Below are 20,327 nucleotides of genomic sequence, written 5' to 3'. Positions count from 1 at the left end.
ACATCTCTAAGAGATCCAGTGTGAGGTTACATTTACGTGACCTACACTGGCTTCCCGTGGCCCAGCGGGTGCAGTTTAAGGCTCTTACTTTAGCCCAGGGGTCTCCAACCTTTTGTGTAGTGAGAGCTACTTCTGGTCAGTGAAAATCGTCGTGAGCTACCGAACCCCAAGCAACTCGCGCATTTTTCCGAGAGACCTCTCACGCCCAGTTTCATTGACATTAAGGTTAAAAAACCTATTTTCTTCAGAGGCCACCATACTGTGGTATGAACACAAGACTTAAAGTTCCCTAGAAACACTAAAAAGATTGACTTTGGATTTGTGTTTTTTTGTCAAACCACTTTACGACCTTTCACAATAATAGCTTCAAAATCAAGACCTTTTAATACCACGTGGACACCTTTAGAATGTTATATTGCAGACCATTTGTGAGTAGTAGCCATGCTCGTAAATTAAACAGCACAGTTTGAAAGTGAGATAAGTAACCCACCATAGCTATGTGTAATTATGAACACAGGAGGACTGCTTTTCACAAATAACCTGACATTTCATTAATTTTGACCAAAGCATACTTCTGGGCTTGTATGGTCTTTAGTCGTGTTCTATAAATAGGAAGAGGGCTTAAAATTGTACCACACACACCAAGCGCCAAATTCACAAAGATGAAGTTTTTGCAAATCAAAATTTGATTGGGTTCTCCTACATTTGTAGCAAACATGGTTGGACTTTTTTTAAATTAAGAAAAGCTTTCAAAACTACTCCAGGTAATATTTCATGACAGCAGCAGACTTTTGTGACATAGCGCTGGGACCTCAGGCTTATGGTGACTGATATCACCCACACCACAATATCACCTTCCGACCTAAAAAATATTATTTCTCCAACCAACCATGATTACCCTCTTAAATGCTTGTCTATTCCTGCCCTTTATCTTAGCGCAGCAAGGCGGCTAGCTAGCTATGCTGTGTGAAAGTTGGCTAAATATACCCCCCAGACCCAGAATAAAGTACTAACTTTAGCCCTAAAATTTGGCATTTAAAGCATTTTGCATGATTGGACCTATTTTTTCCAAAATTTCACCTAATTGCGTGAATGGAAATGACGTGTTTTGCACACACCTACTAATAACCAGAAGCAGACATTGCAAGATATCAAGTGTAGCCATTTTAAAGATGGGGACAGAATGTGGCCAAACGGCTAGGGCGGTGGAACTCTGTGGTGCGCAACCAGGTTCGGTTCTCGCCAGGGGTGCTCAACGTTCTGTGATTCTGGGGCTGGGCAAATCACTTAATCTCCCAGTGCCTAACAAAAAGTAATGTGTCCGTTTGTAACGTAACTGGTGCTCATGTAAAGCGCTATGATACCTTTTTTTTTTTTTTTAAATTTTTGAAAACCTTTATTGAGACCAGAACACACAGCTATTCAGCCTGACATCCCGGAGGCGAGGCAGCAAGAGTAAAGGAGACCAATAGTGTCAAACATTTAAGTCATAATCATCAAAGGTTAAATTTTATGATATAAAAACAACAACAAGCGCCCGCGGGCGCGAAAGTGGCAGTGTATAAAATGTGACGCTGGGTGTCAGGGATGGGTAGGGGATAAGGCAGGAAAGCACTCAAGAAAGACAGATAACAGAATGGGAAGGAGGGGGGCGGGGGAAGACATCAGGAGAAAGAATCACATTAAAGCTCAGTTGGCGTCACAGGTTAGGGAGAAACGGTATCCTGTTGAGCAATTGGTTCAGGCGGTAGACACACATCCCCCCTATATTCGTTCCATGCTCCCCAAATTTTCATCCAAGTCCGAGGTTTCCCTCTGGCCACATAGACTGTCTTTTCCCTAAACATACACCAGTCCATGTTGGCCTTCCACTGCACCAATAGAGGGGCCTCATTCGCGCCCCATCTCTGGGCTATGTCCCTCTTCGCCACCATGTTCCCAAGGGTAACCCACCTAGTCTGTGCAGCGTTGTGGTCGGACGGCTCCCATACATTCAAGAGGCATCGACGGGCCTCCGCCTGGGAAGCCACGCCAGTAACCTCCGCCATCACTCGGTGGACCCTCCTCCAGTAGGAGGCGATCACCGGGCAATCCCAGAGGATATGTAGGAAAGTGGCAGGGGCCCCACAGCCCCTGCGGCAGAGACCGTCAGGTGAGAAACCCATACGCATCAATCGGAGCCCAGTCACGTACACCCGGTGCAAGACCTTAAACTGTACGAGACGAAGACGGGAAGAAATGGCAACCTCCTTAGGAGAGGAAACCGCACTCTGCCAATCCTCGTCGTCCAACTCCAGGCCATCCGCCACCCACTGATCTCTCAAGCCAAGGAGGAGGTCTGTGCGTGTATTGATCAACTTCTTGTACGAGAGGGAAATTGCACTGTCTGGCATATGCCCATCCAGGATCCTATCTTCCAGCGGGGAACTTTCAGGAATGACGCCGTCCGGCGGAGTGGCCGAGACCAGCGCGTGTCTCAGCTGCGCATAACGGAAGAACTCCGTCGCGCCCAGCTGGTGCTCAGCTTGCAACTGGGGGAAGGTCTTAATCAAACCCCTAGAGAGCATGTCCTCAACCCTGCTGATGCCAATGAGGTCCCACCTATCAAAACCCTTGGTGTGCCACAGTCTACCCAGGATGTCGGAGTCAAAAAGGGGAGTGAACCTCGTAAGTCTGCCCTGCCATCCCTGCGCCTTGGTAACCGCTTTCCAGGTGCGAACCGCCGTTCGGGTGGGTCCCGTTAACTTGCGGTCAAAGGATTTGGAATATAGGGCACGGTAGTAATTACCGCCGCCCGTCAGCCACCTATCCATGGCGTAGCCGGGGTTCACCACTGGGCCGTAGAACCCATGGTTCAGGGCAGCTAGCTGCGCCGACCAATAATACCGGCGCACGTCGGGGAGGGCAATGCCCCCATCGTACCAAGGGAGCGTGAGTTTGTGGAGGGCGACGCGGGGGCGACCCTCCCAGAGGAGGTTACGAAGAAGGCCTTCGATCTCACGGAAGTAGCGGGCTGGGACAGGGTCTTGCGCGTTTTGCAGTGCGTACAGGAATCTGGGCAGGGCCATCATCTTGAAAAGGGCGGCACGGCCAAGGAGGGAGAGTGGCAAATGGCGCCAGCTGTCGACATCACGTCGCAGCCGCTGAAGAGGGGGGAGCAGGTTGTTGTCATACCGGAGCTTGGCGTTGCCGGAGATGTATATACCCAGGTATTTGAAACCGCGCGAAGCAATCTGAATACCGCAGCCCCTAGGAAGGCGCGGGGTATCTCCTTTGAGGACGTATAGAGATGACTTGGCCCAGTTTATAACCAGGCCAGAGTACCGCCCAAAGAGTTTGATGACGTCACAGGCCACAACAAGGGACCTACCAGGTGAAGACAGATACAGCAGTATGTCGTCAGCGTACAAGGAGACCCTGTCCTCAAAGCCAGGGGCCCATTTGATACCCCTCAAGTCGGGATGTGAACGCAACAACGCTGCAAGAGGTTCGAGAGCCAAGGCAAACAATAGGGGGGACAGGGGGCAACCCTGTCTGGTACCGCGACGTAGGGGGAATGGCGCCGATAGGCGGCCATTGACTGTGACATTGGCCATCGGGTCCGCATACAGGAGCTTCACCCAGCTAACGAAGACGGGTCCAAACCCGAGCTTGGCCAGAACCGCCCATAAGTAGGGCCATTCGAGCGAATCAAAGGCCATAGTGGCATCCAGGGACGCCAACACAGCCGGCTCTTCAAGGGTGTGGGCCCGGGCGATGACCCCATGAAGGCGGCGCAAGTTCAGGGCAGTGTTACGGTGGGGGATGAATCCAGATTGATCGGGGTGCACGAGATCGCCAATGACTCCAATCAAACGATTAGCCAAGAGTTTGGCAAGGACCTTGGGCTCCGCGTTAAGGAGGGAAATAGGACGGTAAGAACGACAGACGTCCCGTGGTTTGCCCTCCTTGTGGATGACCACGATGGTGGCCAATCGTTGGTCCAGGGGGAGAGAGCCTCTCTCAAAGGATTCCAGGAACATCTTACGGAGATGCGGGGAGACTGCGTCCGAGCGGATTTTATATAGTTCCACTGGTATACCGTTAGGCCCGGAGGCCTTACCGGAATTAAGTGAACGGATCGCAAGATCCACTTCGTCCGCGGTGAAGTCCCTATCCAGGTCCTCTCTTTCTTCCTCGGAAAGACTGGGCAGGTCGATATCGGAGAGGAAGGCCGTCGAGTCCGCCTCCGAAAAGTCCGAGGCAGACTCATAGACCCCCCGGAAGTAGTCTGCGAAAGAGTCCACAACGGCGCTGGGATCCGTAAGGATCGCACCGTTGTCACCAAGAAGCTCCGGCACCACCCGGCTGGCCATCTCCCTTCTGTCAAGCCAAGCCAACAGCTTCCCGGCCTTGTCGCCCACATCGTAGATGTGACCTTGCTGTTCCTTGGCCAGGACAAGAGCGGCGTTAGTGGCCAGGGCGTGATACTCCGCTTGTTTCAGCGAGAGATTGTGAAGGACCAAGGGGTCCGGATTGGATCCCAGTTGAGCCTCGAGGCGTAACACTTCATGCTCAATAGTCAGCATATTGGAGTCTCTGTCACGACGGGTTGCAGCGATAAGTGCCTGGGCCTCGCCCCGGAGCACCGTCTTAAAAGCTTCCCACAGTGTAACGGCCGACTCCACCGAGCCCACATTCTCGGAGAAGTAAAGATCAATGGACTTGGCCAGGAGGGAGCGGGTCTTGAAATCACGGAAATACCATGGATTGACTGCTGCCGGGCGCTCCGACAGAGTCACTCCAAAATCAAAGGAGACCCATAGCGGGGAGTGGTCGGAAATGCCCCGCGCAAGAAAGCGGGCCTCGGACACGGCAAGTGCATCCGAAGCCAGCGTAAGGACATAGTCGATACGCGAGAGACTCCCATGCGCGCCCGACAGGAAAGAAAATTGACGGAGCGTGGGGTGCAAGAGCCGCCACGCGTCCACCAGCCCAGTAGACTCAAGGAAGGACGGCAGCCACATCTGTGGCCCACGTAGGTCGCGAGGCGGTTGACGATCAAGGAGACCAGAGCAAACCGAATTAAAGTCACCCCCCACTATCAAACGACCAGCCGGCATAGACAAGATGGCACCACCAAGGTCCTGAAAAGTACTAGACTGGAGCCCTGGGGGGACGTACACGGACAACAACGTAAGGGAACGCCCTTCCCATCTACCAGCCACGGCGGCGTACCTCCCCCTATCATCAATCAAGGTGGTCTCTATCTCTAGGGGAAGGGATGCACGCACAAGAATTCCCGCCCCCCTGGAGCCGGAAGAGAACCCCGAATGCGCCACCATTTTGTATCCTTTGCGATTCAGGGCTTTACAGGCGTTGCCCACCAAGTGCATCTCCTGAAGAAGTACAACATCCGGCATATGCCGTTTAACCAATTGTATAACCACCCCTCTCTTGATGCGATCACCCAACCCGTTAACATTCCAACTAAGAATTTTCAATACTCTACCCCTCATCCCTCCACCTCCCGCCCCACCCATCACCCAAAGACACTTGCATCAAAGAAAGTCCAGGATCGCCATTGTCCATTTGCCACAAAAGAGAAAGAAAAAGAAACACGAAACAAAACAGAACTGTACCCAACCAACCCCCCACCCTGCACCCCTGCAGTAGACTAAAAAGCCCCCCCAACCAGCAGTGTGCCTGTCGCCCCATTAACTACTCTACAGAAGACCCAGAGGAGTAAGGAATCCCCGTGAAATCGTCCCGCCACCCGCCATGAAAATAAAGGAGAGAATAATCGCACCAAAGACACCAGTCCGGCGGTCATTCGAGGCAGGGGTAGCCCCGGCTCCCAGTTCATTCTTGCCGCTCCGCTCCGCCCAAGGCGCCTCCAACATCTTCCTCTTGCTCTTCCCGCTCTGGTGTTACAGTGTCCAGCCACTCGCTCACGTTCTCAGGATAGTCAAAAAAGTAGGCACGTCCCTTGAGTTCCACGCGGAGCTTTGCTGGGAATTGCATAGAGTACTTGAGACCCATGTCTCTGAGCCGTCTCTTTACGCCCGCGTAGCTCAACCGTTGGCGTTGTACCAGTCTGGTGAAATCCGGGTAGAAATGCACCTCCGCATTCTGATATTGTAGCGGCCCGTGCGATCTGGATGCCTGGAGGATCGCATCTCGATCTCTAAAATTGAGAAGGCGCGCCACAATTGGTCGCGGCGTCGCCCCCGTTTTAGGTGGTCCCCCTGGCACACGGTGGGCACGTTCCACTGAGAAGAAATTGCTCAGTCCAGAGGGCGCCAGGTGCGTCTTGACCAATTCTTCCACAAACAGGTCCGCTGCGCCATTTTCGGACCCTTCCGGAACCCCCACTATACGGACGTTCTGCCGCCTGGCTCGCCCTTCAAAGTCCTCCAGCCGCTTTGAGAAAAGATCGGCAGTCGATCGCAGGTTACGGACCTCCGTTTGCAATTCAGAGACATCCGAGGTCAGACTAGTGGTCTTGATGTCAAGAGCTCTCACACGATCATTTGTCTTGCCCAAGTCGGTCCTGATGAGGGAAATATCAATGGCCATGGAGTCCACTTTATGGGACAGAGTCTCGTGCTGCTGTTGTACATCGGCGCGGAGGCTGGTGATGGCACCCATGATGTCCATTAGGGTAGGATCCGAGCCGTCCGGCGGGCCATTCACTGGGGCCCCTTTGGAGATGGCCCCCGATGTAGGTGGCGACTTAAGATTCACATACCGCTCCATGCGGTTGTTCTGCGTTTGCGGTTTGCCCCGACCACCTTTATTTGATGCCCGTTCCGGATCGCCTCTGCCCGCCATGATGGGTCCCCTAGAACAAAGGACAGGCGGCCGCAGGTCAGGGTCCACAGCCGAGAGTCAGTCGGATCAAAAAGTCACAATCAGGCCGACGAGGGCAATACAAGTGCGCAGTGTCGTCACCAAGGAGATGGCAGGCAGGGCCCGTGTAGTCCGATCGGGCGAAGTGACGAAGTGGCGAAGTCCGGATGGACAATGGCACCGTCACGGAGCGGAGTTCAGCTCGACGTAACTTTGCTCAGGAGTCACCGATTTGGAAGCCGATTGCAGTCCCCGCCTCAGTAGGCCGTCAGCATTACAGTCCCACCAACGTGGGGCAGGATTTCAGGCAGGATAGTTGCGGTGGATCGGACGGTCCACGGAGCTCCGAGCTTACGCGGCCATCTTGGTCGCCCGCGAAGCTCCTCCCCTCGCTATGATACCTTTGGTTCTAGTTTGCGCTATAAAACTGCACACAAAAAGAAAATGACAAAGTTCCCCTTGAAAAGTACATCCCCAGGGCCCAGCCTGAAGAACATCACTGCTGTTCAAGACAAGCTGGCATACTATTGCAGCCATACAGGACGATGATGGGGACTGGGCTGCATGTGAGAGCTTTGGCTCCTGGCCAATAGGTGGGAATGTATTAAATAGGTAGGGCCATGACATGCCACATTACGGACATGTGGGCAGTACATTAAGAAGACTCACAGACACAACAGTGAGACAACATAATAAAGCAAACGCCACAATAGTGACACAACACAAGGCGTGAAAGAGGAGGCCACTGCTTGTCGGAATGGGAAAGAAAAGAGGCCCAGGCACACTATTATGGAAACTAAACAATAATATCCATGGAAACAAATAAATATCTCAAATGACCCATAAGTGAGACATGAAAAGTTCAGGCAAAGCCCTGAAACTGATGTAAAATCCCGGAAATGGAAGGTCACAAACCACACTGTCTGACCTTAAAACAGAGCAGGCCTCGAAAATGTTTAAAACTATTATCTAGCCTACAGTTTAAATAACTTCAATTGCATGCTCTCCCTTTAAAGAGGAAAGTCTTTTTTTTATTTAGTGGCAAAATAAAATACTTTGGTCATAGAATTAAATGCATCATCTTGTGTACAATAGTAGTAGGCAGCACTGTTTATTTTCTTTTAAAAATATGGGCTAAATGCAGGTTGAGATGCATACAAAATAACCATTTTGCCAGTCAAAGACGTTTCAAATAAAGGTTCAAATTGGACAAACATTGTCATTCTCACATTCGATAGGTCATTTGTTTTATCAGTGTGCTAACTGTTCTTAAGTGTACAATGTTTTATAGATAGAGATACCTCTCTGTACAGCACAAACTACACAGCGACCTCAGGTCAAGAGTAAATCAAAAATGATTACACATGTAGGCTACACCTCATGTCCGCGGTATTTCGAACTACTTAATACTGGTTATTAACCAAACATCCGACACCCCGATTTAGTTCAAAACAAAGTGCACCCAGATAATTATTTGTGGGCTTACCATAACGTGGTTTTACTGCTGGTGCTTGCTGTGCTGATCCGTTGGTATCGCGCGTACAACAGGGACAGAGGCTCTCTCACATAGGGGCATGCTCTTGTAGGTCGAGTGGTATCAAGGACACTGCTGGCTGCAGGCATAATTCTTCCCTAATTGGCCTCGGTCAATGCTGATGCTTTGCTTCTGGCGTCACGGTAGGCAGAAGTTGCGCAGGCATCTTTCTTGACTGGGCCTGAAGCTCGGGAGAGTGCACTCACTGCATGCTGCCTGCAATGCTGGTTTTTAGTGGCTGCAGAGAAGTATTTTAAACGCCAGTGGAAGTCTTTTAAAAACAGCCCAGTGCTGCGGGGAGCCGCTTGATTACACAACAGATGTATGAAGGAGGCCGCGGCAGGGTTCTGTGAGTCTCCGCTTCGTTGAATCATGCAGCAAGCTCTAAGGCTCTAGTGTAGCATGTGTACTAATTGTAACATGCTGTTGTGTCTCGCATTTGCATTACCTTCACTTCATATGCTTTGTAAATACCTGGCGTAGGCAATCTAACACTGCTCAAGCCAAGCCGACATCACTCGCTTCTCCCCGCCCCAGCTAACTAATAGCCAATGGCAGCAGTGCGATCCCGGAAGGAACTCCAGCAAGAACAAACACGAGGCTAAAAAGGCCCAAAAATAAACATAACGACAGTGATAGGGCACAAAAGTGGGCACCGGGCCGCGAGCTACTAGAAGGTTATTGGCGAGCTACCGGTAGCTCGCGATCGACCGGTTGGAGACACCGGCTTTAGCCCATAGAGCCCTGCATGATTCAGGACCTTCCTATATCAAGAAGCTCGTGGACTTTTACAATCCTCGCCGCTCTCTACGCTCTGCTTCTCACCGTCTGATGATTACTCCCCGGTTCCGCCGTTCTTGGATGGGGGGGCCAGTCGCTTTCAGTAAAGGTAGCAATTTTATGGAACAGTCTTCCTGACTCACTGTGGCATACTCAGGATTTCCGTATTTTTAGGAAATTACTTAACACTCATCTTTTTAACCAGTCCATTTAATTATTCTCTGCCCTCAGACCTCAGTTCAATTCCACGCCAGGACACTCCTGAGTATTTGTGCGTGCTACAAGTCATTTATAACATAACATAACATGTGAGTTGTGTCACAGTGCAGGCTGTTGGTCTAAGCTCAACCAGGCATGTCATCACAATTAGTCTACTCCCCTGCTGGCCACACACCTTGTCCTGTCAAAGTCTGAAAAGCCATGATTACCCACGTGTGTGTAGTCTACTTGGAAGCTCAAAGATGCGTTTATGGACTGTTTGAAACACAGGTTGTATATCAACACACTTAGCTGCCCATTCACTTGAGGGGACAATACCAGCCCTAAACAATGGTCTGCCAGCCAATCTTCCCACATCATGACTAAACATCAGAAGCAAACACCACCTACATCTAAGGGCACCATCGAAGGGCATTGATGAAGAATCACAGACCACCACTGTCTACAAAGGACAACTCCTAAATCAAGCCTACACACAACTCACACGAGCCAAAGCTAGGTGGAGGCAACTCCTCCTGTGATGCCAAAAAGTACTGCACACACCAGTGTTCTGATGGTTACTAACCCAAAAGGCATACATGACCATGCATTGGCAGACAGCAAGCTTCATCAAATATGTAACTGCCACAGTTTTACCCAGACAACAGTCACTGCACACTCACCTACACATGATCTACACATATGCATATGTCACCTTCACCACAAGTTCAGCTGAAAAAGAAAACATAATTGATTGTTACACACAACACCCATGTCACACGATGTGCCCACCTCGTATCACTCCAAAACACAAAAGCATGTCATATACCCCTCTGGTCCATCTAGATGGAGGAACATGCAGCCCCATGAGCTACAGCCCAGTAAACATACCACAACAAACCAAGACATACAAGAACACATGGATGCTGCACTCATCACATCTACACCTACACTTGTAGCACCACTCTCCATCACCATGTACACAACAGCTCTCTGATACATGACATGCTCACCATGTACAGTACCCATTCCATTCTCAGTAGATGACTATGTGAAATGTCAGATGAACAACTCTCTTCACTAGTTGCACACTCAGTGATGCCTTTGACTACATTCATGCAACGGAAGAGTGTCTGTCAGAGAAGCGTTAAGAACTGATTACAGCACGTAGGATATGAGGCCAGATGTAAGTGGTCAGGTGACTGGACCCAATTTCAAGAAAAAATGCTGGATTTTTTCAGGAAACCCTCACTCACCCTAGTGGTGACATGCTTCATCATCGGGTCCACCGGGAGAGATCGAATACCTCCCCAGTGTGCTGCGACACCAGGAGACTGCGGAGCAGGTTTTGTGAGAGTGAAGAGTGAAAAAAGTTAAGTGTGGTTAAAAATGTCTAAGGTTGTGCCAAAAAATCATTTATTAACTGGTCAACCCGACATAATAAAATTAAATTAACTATGTGCAGGGAAAACTAACCAAATAAAATATACTGGTGTTTCCCTGTTAGGGAAAGGTCAACATGTTTCTGCCCTTTGTATGTGTGAATTTACAGGGCTTTCATCGGGACCAATATGCGAGTGTTACCTTGACAGGTGTGGGCGCGCTAAGGCCCACCCTGCCAAAGGCTGTGAAAGTTAAAAATAGCACTATGTGTAAAAATGGTGCATAAAAAGTACAAACCAAAAGGCTTGGGGAATTACGAGGAACCTAGAAGTCTGTGAACAGATAATTAAACAGACAGACAACAACACACAAAACATAGAAACAAAAAAATCAATCAATGTTGATAATTTTTCATGGCCATTATTCCAATATAGTGGCGTGATACGTGCTGGCAAACCTATCAATGGCCGTGGCCGAGATGGATGGAATACAAAATAATAGTTGTGCCCAAAGCCAAAGTGATGGGCCTCAACTAGCGCAAAGAAGTGTAATCCAGCGCAGGGCGTTGCACATTGGTGAGGCAACAGGTGTGTAAATGTAGACTTGCAGTGTTAAGTCCATCCGTGTGGGAAGCCAAGCGGCTGCCCGTAATTACAAGACTACCTATAGTAGGGCGGCGGAGAAATAATCCCCGAGGTGTAAAACGGAAAAACGGAGCTACAGTGGAAATACTAGTAGCCCTGCTGGCCATGAATTTGAATACTGATTAAGCACACAAAATATCGGAGCATAAAAGTGAAACAATCCTCACTTGTACATAAAGTGAACCACGCCCCATAGATTCAGGAGGGGGGTGGGAGCGACAATGGCACACCCTAATTAGGGAAGGGAAACAAACACAAATGGAGGATTAAGAGATCTGGCAGGATCTCAAACACATAAACTTATCTTAGGAAGATGTCCAGAGAAGCGATCTTACGCCCGCAACGCTCTGCACCCTCTCGGCACCTAGCTGTCCCTCGCTGGATCTCGTGGATCCTGAGTGAGGGGCGAGCCCGGCGCTAAGAAGGAGGGCGCAGGTCGTCTGCCAATGGGAGGCGCTGGATCAGAACGAGGCTTGGGATGCAAGCCCCGTAATCCCGCGAGCAGAAGGCTCGAGGCGGGGTTCTGTTGGAGAATGAAAAATGAAAACGAGGCTTGACAAGCAAGCCTCTGAATCACGAATGAAATAGAGGCTTGGAGAACGGGAGTCTGTCTCGATTTAATAAAGCGGAGGTAAGAAACAATAGGCAATAACATTGGCACTGCCCCTGGGCTGGAGCAGAAATGAAAAGGTTGCAATTTCTGCCACCGCTGAATTGTTATCCAAATATAGACTTTTTGGATTAAATAGCTGTCGATCTCAGCGATGGTGGAGATGAGATATGTACCATTTAAAACCAATCAAAGTACTGCAGAGTGGGTGCTCATAAATGCTCATGCCATCTGAGTGCGTAGTTATAAGCGCCAGGTTTTAAAAAAAGACTGTGTAAAACCCAGGCTCTAGCTGCAGGTGAGAGGAAACAGTAGCTGATTCATGGTAGTGCTAATGTTTTAGAACACTGGCCCAAGGTATTTGATCATTCAATCCCAGGGTGTGTGTGCTGAGTCTATATACCCAGCGCTGTTCTTTCTCAAACAGGATGTTATCTCTGTTCCTAGGGTTGTTGACCTGTTCGAAAACTGTCCAGGTCATGTCATTGGGGGTATGGTGTGCCTGCAAAAAATGTTCGCTGAGTTTAGTAGTCACCTTTTTACAACGAATATTGCTGCGGTGTTCACCAATGCGTGTCTTGACTTTACGTGTTGTCATACCCACATAGCGTTTAGCACATGGGCAAGTAATCAGATATATTACATTGGCAGAGTTACAGTTGGTATGAGATTTTTGGATCCATACTTTGCCCGGTTCCAGATTGAGTTGTTTGGTGTGGGTGGTCAGATGACAAACACTACAGTCAGTACAGGGAAAATGGCCAGTAATGGGAGGTAGGTGCCAGGGTTCTGTGACAGACCTAGTGAGTGGTAATGAGCATGATAAGGGTCTTGTATGAACCAGGGCATCTTTAAGGCTCCTGCCCTTTTTAAAGGAAAAGAGCGGTTACCTCCCATTACACACCAAACAACTCAATCTGGAACCGGGCAAAGTATGGATCCAAAAATCTCATACCAACTGTAACTCTGCCAATGTAATATATCTGATTACTTGCCCATGTGCTAAACGCTATGTGGGTATGACAACACGTAAGTCAAGACACGCATTGGTGAACACCGCAGCAATATTCGTTGTAAAAAGGTGACTACTAAACTCAGCGAACATTTTTTGCAGGCACACCATACCCCCAATGATGTGACCTGGACAGTTATCGAACAGGTCAACAACCCTAGGAACAGAGATAACATCCTGTTTGAGAAAGAACAGCGCTGGGTATATAGACTCAGCACACACACCCTGGGATTGAATGATCAAATACCTTGGGCCAGTGTTCTAAAACATTAGCACTACCATGAATCAGCTACTGTTTCCTCTCACCTGCAGCTAGAGCCTGGGTTTTACACAGTCTTTTTTTAAAACCTGGCGCTTATAACTACGCACTCAGATGGCATGAGCATTTATAAGCACCCACTCTGCAGTACTTTGATTGGTTTTAAATGTATGTAAATGTAAATGTATAGGCATTTATATAGCGCACTACTTACCCGTAGGGTCCCAAGGCGCTTCGACCGCTGCGAAACCCTTCCTGGCTTCCCTGAGAGATGGTCCCTTAATGGGTATCTCCAGGGTGAGACCAGGCATCCCCGGCGGTCTGGTGGGGCCGTTAATGAAGATGAGGCAAGCTAATGCCCAGAGTTGCCGAGTGTGATCGCTGATCAGAGTGGGCACCGAGGCGAGAGAATTATCGAGTCCGCTGCCCCTGGTCCAGAAACCTGCCGCGCCGGGAATCGAACCCTGGTCCCGGGCCGTCCTCTGCTCTCGGGTCTGCCGCCTCTAACCAGTGAGCCACACTACCTCATCTCCACCATCGCTGAGATCGACAGCTATTTAATCCAAAAAGTCTATATTTGGATAACAATTCAGCGGTGCCAGAAATTGCAACCTTTTCATTTCTGCTCCAGCCCAGGGGCAGTGCCAATGTTATTGCCTATTGTTTCTTGCCTCCGCTTTATTAAATCGAGACGGACTCCCGTTCTCCAAGCCTCTATTTCATTCGTGATTCAGAGGCTTACTTGTCACGCCTCGTTTTCATTTTTCATTCTCCTACAGAACCCCGCCTCGAGCCTTCTGCTCGCGGGATTACGGGGCTTGCATCCCAAGCCTCGTTCTGATCCAGCGCCTCCCATTGGCAGACGCCCTGCGCCCTCCTTCTTAGCGCCGGGCTTGCCCCTCGCTCAGGATCCACGAGATCCAGCGAGGGACAGCTAGGTGCCGAGAGGGTGCAGAGCGTTGCGGGCGTAAGATCGCTTCTCTGGACATCTTCCTAAGATAAGTTTATGTGTTTGAGATCCTGCCAGATCTCTTAATCCTCCATTTGTGTTTGTTTCCCTTCCCTAATTAGGGTGTGCCATTGTCGCTCCCACCCCCCTCCTGAATCTATGGGGCGTGGTTCACTTTATGTACAAGTGAGGATTGTTTCACTTTTATGCTCCGATATTTTGTGTGCTTATTCAGTATTCAAATTCACGGCCAGCAGGGCTACTAGTATTTCCACTGTAGCTCCGTTTTTCCGTTTTACACCTCGGGATTATTTCTCCGCCGCCCTACTATAGGTAGTCTTGTAATTACGGGCAGCCGCCTGGCTTCCCACACGGATGGACTTAACACTGCAAGTCTCCATTTACACACCTGTTGCCTCATCAATGTGCAACGCCCTGCGCTGGATTACACTTCTTTGCGCTAGTTGAGGCCCATCACTTTGGCTTTGGGCACAACTAATATTTTGTATTCCATCCATCTCGGCCACGGCCATTGATAGGTTTGCCAGCACGTATCACGCCACTATATTGGAATAATGGCCATGAAAAATGATCAACATTGATTGATTTTTTTGTTTCTATGTTTTGTGTGTTGTTGTCTGTCTGTTTAATTATCTGTTCACAGACTTCTAGGTTACTCGCAACAGAGGTAATTCCCCAAGCCTTTTGGTTTGTACTTTTTATGCACCATTTTTACACATAGTGCTATTTTTAACTTTCACAGCCTTTGGCAGGGTGGGCCTTAGCGCGCCCACACCTGTCAAGGTAACACTCGCATATTGGTCCTGATGAAAGCCCTGTAAATTCACACATACAAAGGGCAGAAACATGTTGACCTTCCCATAACAGGGAAACACCAGTATATTTTATTTGGTTAGTTTTCCCTGCACATAGTTAATTTAATTTTATTATGTCGGGATGGCCAGTTAATAAATGATTTTTTGGCACAACCTTAGACATTTTTAACCACACTTAACTTTTTTCACTCTTCACTCTCACAAAACCTGCTCCGCAGTCTCCTGGCATCGCAGCACACTGGGGAGGTATTCGATCTCTCCCGGTGGACCCGATGATGAAGCATGTCACCACTAGGGTGAGTGAGGGTTTCCTGAAAAAATCCAGCATTTTTTCTTGAAATTGGGTCCAGTCACCTGACCACTTACATCTGGCCTCATATCCTACGTGCTGTAATCAGTTCTTAACGCTTCTCTGACGGACACTCTTCCTTTGTTTATTTGCTTACTGACTGGGGACTAAGAGTGCCCTTGAACCCTTTCTCTCCCTTTGTTGATTGATACATTCATGCAACAACATGCTGTATCACAGCACACCAGCACCTGCACACTCCAGATATCACCATGTTGTGTAGTTCATGTAGAAAATATACTGGATCTGCGAGTTTAGACAACATACACTGTAGAATTGGCGTCAGACAAACTCTGATGACCCCCACCGGGTATGTTAGCCTTTCTGTATCAGCTAGCTCACAGTGCCACTATGATTTCCTCTTACGAAAGAGAGAAATATTTCTGACAATCTCAGAACATGACAACCCTGATCCCTCAGGACCGTGGAAACAACATACTAGTTTTCGCTCAGTCACTCATGCTTACTTTGTCTGTCTCAGAGAGATACACCGAATAAAACAAGCTGGGCGTTTTCAAAAATCATTTATTGAACAGTTGTTATTCTGGTGTAGAATAGATGTGCTGCAAGAACCATTTGACAGTATAGGTTATAAATGATTAACAGTAATATGAAAGTAAAATGATGGTATAGTTCTACCATCTTACTAAAATCATGAATAAATGTAAGTATATAAAACACATAATAATAAAAGGTGGGCACTCCTACAATGTCTCCCTATCTAGATGTACCTAAATGTAACTAGCATGGTTGTAGGTGTTAAGCCAATAATCCCTCTAAGATCTAGTCAACCCCACTACCTTAAGTGAGACTGTGGGACCCCGTCCTGGTCTTGAGTTGGACACCCCGCGAGGGATGTTAGACCAATGCGAGCTGGAGTGTCTGCACGCAGGATCCTCAGCGTCTCTGGTCAGTGTTTCAGCCGTGAATTCTTGGTCTCCTGTAGCTATCTTAGCGAGATGTAATGTATGTATACCATAGGTCTCCCCAGGGATCCTACCTTGCTGTGTTACTGTGTCAGCCTAAGGATGACGTCAGGCCTGAACTTCACACATAAATACTATACAGAAGATGGTAGTCCTGCTGTGCTTTCAAGAACCCTCATGCATAATGTATGAGATTTCAAACTAGGGAAAACCTGCGTTCTGAATGCAGTGTAATGTCTAGGTAAAAGGTCAGTCCCTGTAAACTGTGACAAGTGTAATGTAGGGAGAGAGTATAGGTGAAGGGTAACGAGTTTACTGAGGCCTATATTATAGTTACTATGTGGAATATAACTACAACATCTCACAACAAGACACATACATGGTACTATGGGCGTGTACTCAGTCAGTTGCACATCCCGCATATCCATCCAAAATGGCCCAAGTCCAAAGGATTGACACTTGAGAAAAAAAATCATTCACACATGCAACCACAACATGCAATAACTGTACAACACCTCACAGTTCAACATCGGCCACACATAATCACATCCCTAGTAAAATGTAGTCTCAATGTGGCATTGCCACATCCACATAGGTCTTCCATCACCAGTATCCCCAAGGACTCATGCACAGTATCAACAAACGTCACTCAAACAGAACTGCTCCATTACAGTCAAATAGCAGAACAGTTGGCAGAGCACAGCTCTCATCACATGCCACAGCACAACCTTACAGGGATGAATGTCCCCTATTACATCTACACATCCCTACCATACCTTGTGCAAGGTGGAGTTACTAAATCAAGCTCACATACCCAGAATTACACCTGTGCATGACAAGCAGTCACGTAGGGACAATGTTGACACTTCATGTCCTCTATACAGGAAATGACAAGGAACATAAGTAACACCCCACACATCCCGACACCATCTCAAATAGTCCTACTGCCATCTCATAGGAGTCTACACTTCATGCACACTTACGATATACCAATGTGCAAAAGTGTCCGCGAAACACGGAAGCTTAGCAAAATCAGGTCACCCTTATGGCACAAAATATGTAGATGATGACACCCTGAAAATGTAGCCGATGATGACTTTGAAACATATTGTAAAAGGTCACAGACTCCATGGACCACATGCAGTACATGACATTAGAACATCATTGAATGCTTACATTGAGAATTGCACTTGTAGGACAGTAGACGTATGACCAAGTTGTGGGACACAGGAAGCAATAGTGTAAACAATGAAACATGCTTTAATAAGCATCTTGAAGAAAATCAAACTGGCATTTGTCCAACAAAAGGCCAATGGCCAGTCCATAGCATATAGTCCAGGAGGGGTCAGGGCTAATCCTCATACATAACTTGCCTGCACTGCAATTGCAAGGGTACACCTCCCTTTGGAGGGGCTGCTATGAGGGCATGGCAGACACTGCAGGGACAGTTCTAGGGTGGACTGGGTTGTGTTTCCAGAGGGCTGGGATCTTGTGATGTGTGGGTGTCCACTGCAGTGGCAAGTCAACTGCAGTTGCCTGACCAGATTGGGGGGGTGTCCACTTCGGTGGCCTGACTAGATGGGGGGTCCACCGCAGTGGCAGAACAGACTGAGGTGGTGGGGCTGTTTGAGGGGGAGAGCCTGTGGGAGGGGGAGGACATGACCTTCTTTGGGATGATTTAAAGGCGCAGAGGGAAAACTGGGATGAGGTCGGAGGTGTGAACTTTGGGAGGGGGGCCTGGGACTCGGATGACCTTGATTTTCCGGGGGAAGTGTGGGTTGGTGGTGGTGTTTTTGATTTTGAGCATCATAAGGATCTTCGGGGGGCTCTGGTCTCTTCCTCTTAGGGGGGGTTTCAGGTTTGGAGCACAGGCCTGGGGTGGGTGTTCGCCTCTTCATCGTGGGTGGGGTAACAGATGTATCACTGAGGATGAGGTCAAACTCTTTGAGGAAGAGTTTCTGGGAAGAGGGTTTAGCAGGAGAGTCAAGGGTTGTGGAAGCAGAGGGAGCTGAGGTATGCGGAGTGCCTGTGAATGCATGTTTGTCTCATTTGGGCCTCTATCCAGTGGGTGTGCTGTCAGTCCCCTGAATGTGCATGCATGTGTATTCAGACCTGTCTTTGTAGGTTTGTGTCCTAGATGTGGCAGTTGCTGTGTGTGCAGGTGCATGCAGGAGTGTGCTTGGGTCAGGTAGGGTAGTTGGGACTGCGGATGGGGCAGAGGACGAAGGGGGAGGAAATGTTGGAGGAGGGACACTGCTGCCATCAGTGATGAGGCCAGGGCCTGATTAGATCTCTGTAGGGCGGACATGTCTGAGTGAATGCCCTCCAGAAATGCAACCATCTCATTGAAATGTGTGGTATGTAAGCTTGGGCTGAAAATTTGTTCCGCACGCGGAATTTGCGGATTTTCCTCGATTTTGCGATCCGTGAATCTCGCGAAATTGGGGGAAAATCCGCAAATCAGCAGGACGAATTTTCAGCCAAGCACTTACAGGGTTACAGCAGCAGGTGCAAAAATTGAAGCAAATTTGTTGTTACCTTTTACAAAAGGGTTACAAAGAAATTAACCTCAAGTTGGGCACCTGCTGCTACAAGCCTGTAAGTGCTTCCTGGTGCCTCGTTGCCTACTTGCAACTATTCTCTGACCCTGCTCTGACCCTTGAAGCAGGGTCAGAAAATAGTTACAAGTAGGCAATGAGGCGCCTGTCACGAATATTAAACCTCAACAGGAAGCACTGACAGATATAAAAATAAGCATTTACAATGCAATCGGTCTCGCATTAGGAAGGTTTGAGCTATTGGTCTTGTAAATGGCAATTTTTTAAATGTATGTGTTGCTTTTGAAAATAGCTAAATTATTAGCTTTGTCATTTGCAATGCCAATAGTTATAACTTTCGCAAATGTGACACCTATAGCATTTGTAATGCAACATGTTTTGTATTTACGTGACTTAGATGTATTGATATTACAAATTTCAATGGCTTTTAATTTTTTTAAATAGTTAATTCTTAAATAAAAGTGATTTAAATTTATAATGGCAATAGCTTAAACTTTTGTGAATAACTTTTGTGAAGATTATGTTCAGTGTATTTTATTGTGACGAAAATCCAAGAACAGAAGTGATATATTAACATATTTTTGTGGCATTTGTAAAAAAGCTTGAAACATTGAGAGAACATATTTGAACCAGTTGTTGTTGAATGATTGCGCAGATTGATGCTAGGGTGGCGCTGAGTGGTGCTGTAGTGATGCTGAGTGGTGCTGTGGTGGTGCTGAGTGATACTGGGATGGCGCTGAGTGATGCTGGGGTGGTGCTGAGTGGTGCTGTGGTGGTGCTGAGTGATGCTGTGGTGGTGCTGAGTGGTGCTGCTGAGTGATAATGTGATGGTGCTGAGTGATACTGTGGTGGTGCTGAGTGATGCTGTGGTGACGCTAAGTGGTGCTGTGGTGGTGCTGAGTGGTGCTGTAGTGGTGCTGAGTGATGCTGTGGTGGTGCTGAGTGATGCTGTTGTGGTGCTGAGTGGTGCTACGGTGGTGCTGAGTGATGCTGTGGTGGTGCTGAGGGATGCTGTAGTGGTGCTGAGTGGTGCTGTGGTGGTGCTGAGTGATAATGTGGTGGTGCTGAGTGATGCTGTGGTGGTGCTGAGTGGTGCTGTGGTGGTGCTGAGTGATAATGTGGTGGTACTGAGTGTTAATGTGGTCGTGCTGAGTGATGCTGGGGTAGCGCTCAGTGATGATGTGGTGATGCAGAGGGCAGAAAGGCACAAAAAGCAGTCTAACAAAGGGCAGAAAAACAAGGGAAAAACGAGTCTAACAGAGGGCAGAAGGGCACAAAAAAACAGTCTAACAGAGGACAGAAGGGCAGAAAAACAAAGGAAAAACGAGTCTAACAGAGGGCAGAAGGGCACAAAAAATGAGTCTAACAGGGGGCCGAAAGGCACAAAAACGAGTTTAACAGAGGGCAGAAGGGCACAAAATACGAGTCTAACAGAGGGCAGAAGGGCAGAAAAACAAG

The sequence above is a fragment of the Lissotriton vulgaris genome, chromosome 10 (assembly GCF_964263255.1).
Source record: "Lissotriton vulgaris chromosome 10, aLisVul1.2, whole genome shotgun sequence".
NCBI lineage: Eukaryota > Metazoa > Chordata > Amphibia > Caudata > Salamandridae > Lissotriton > Lissotriton vulgaris.
This window is presented reverse-complemented; position numbering follows the sequence as displayed.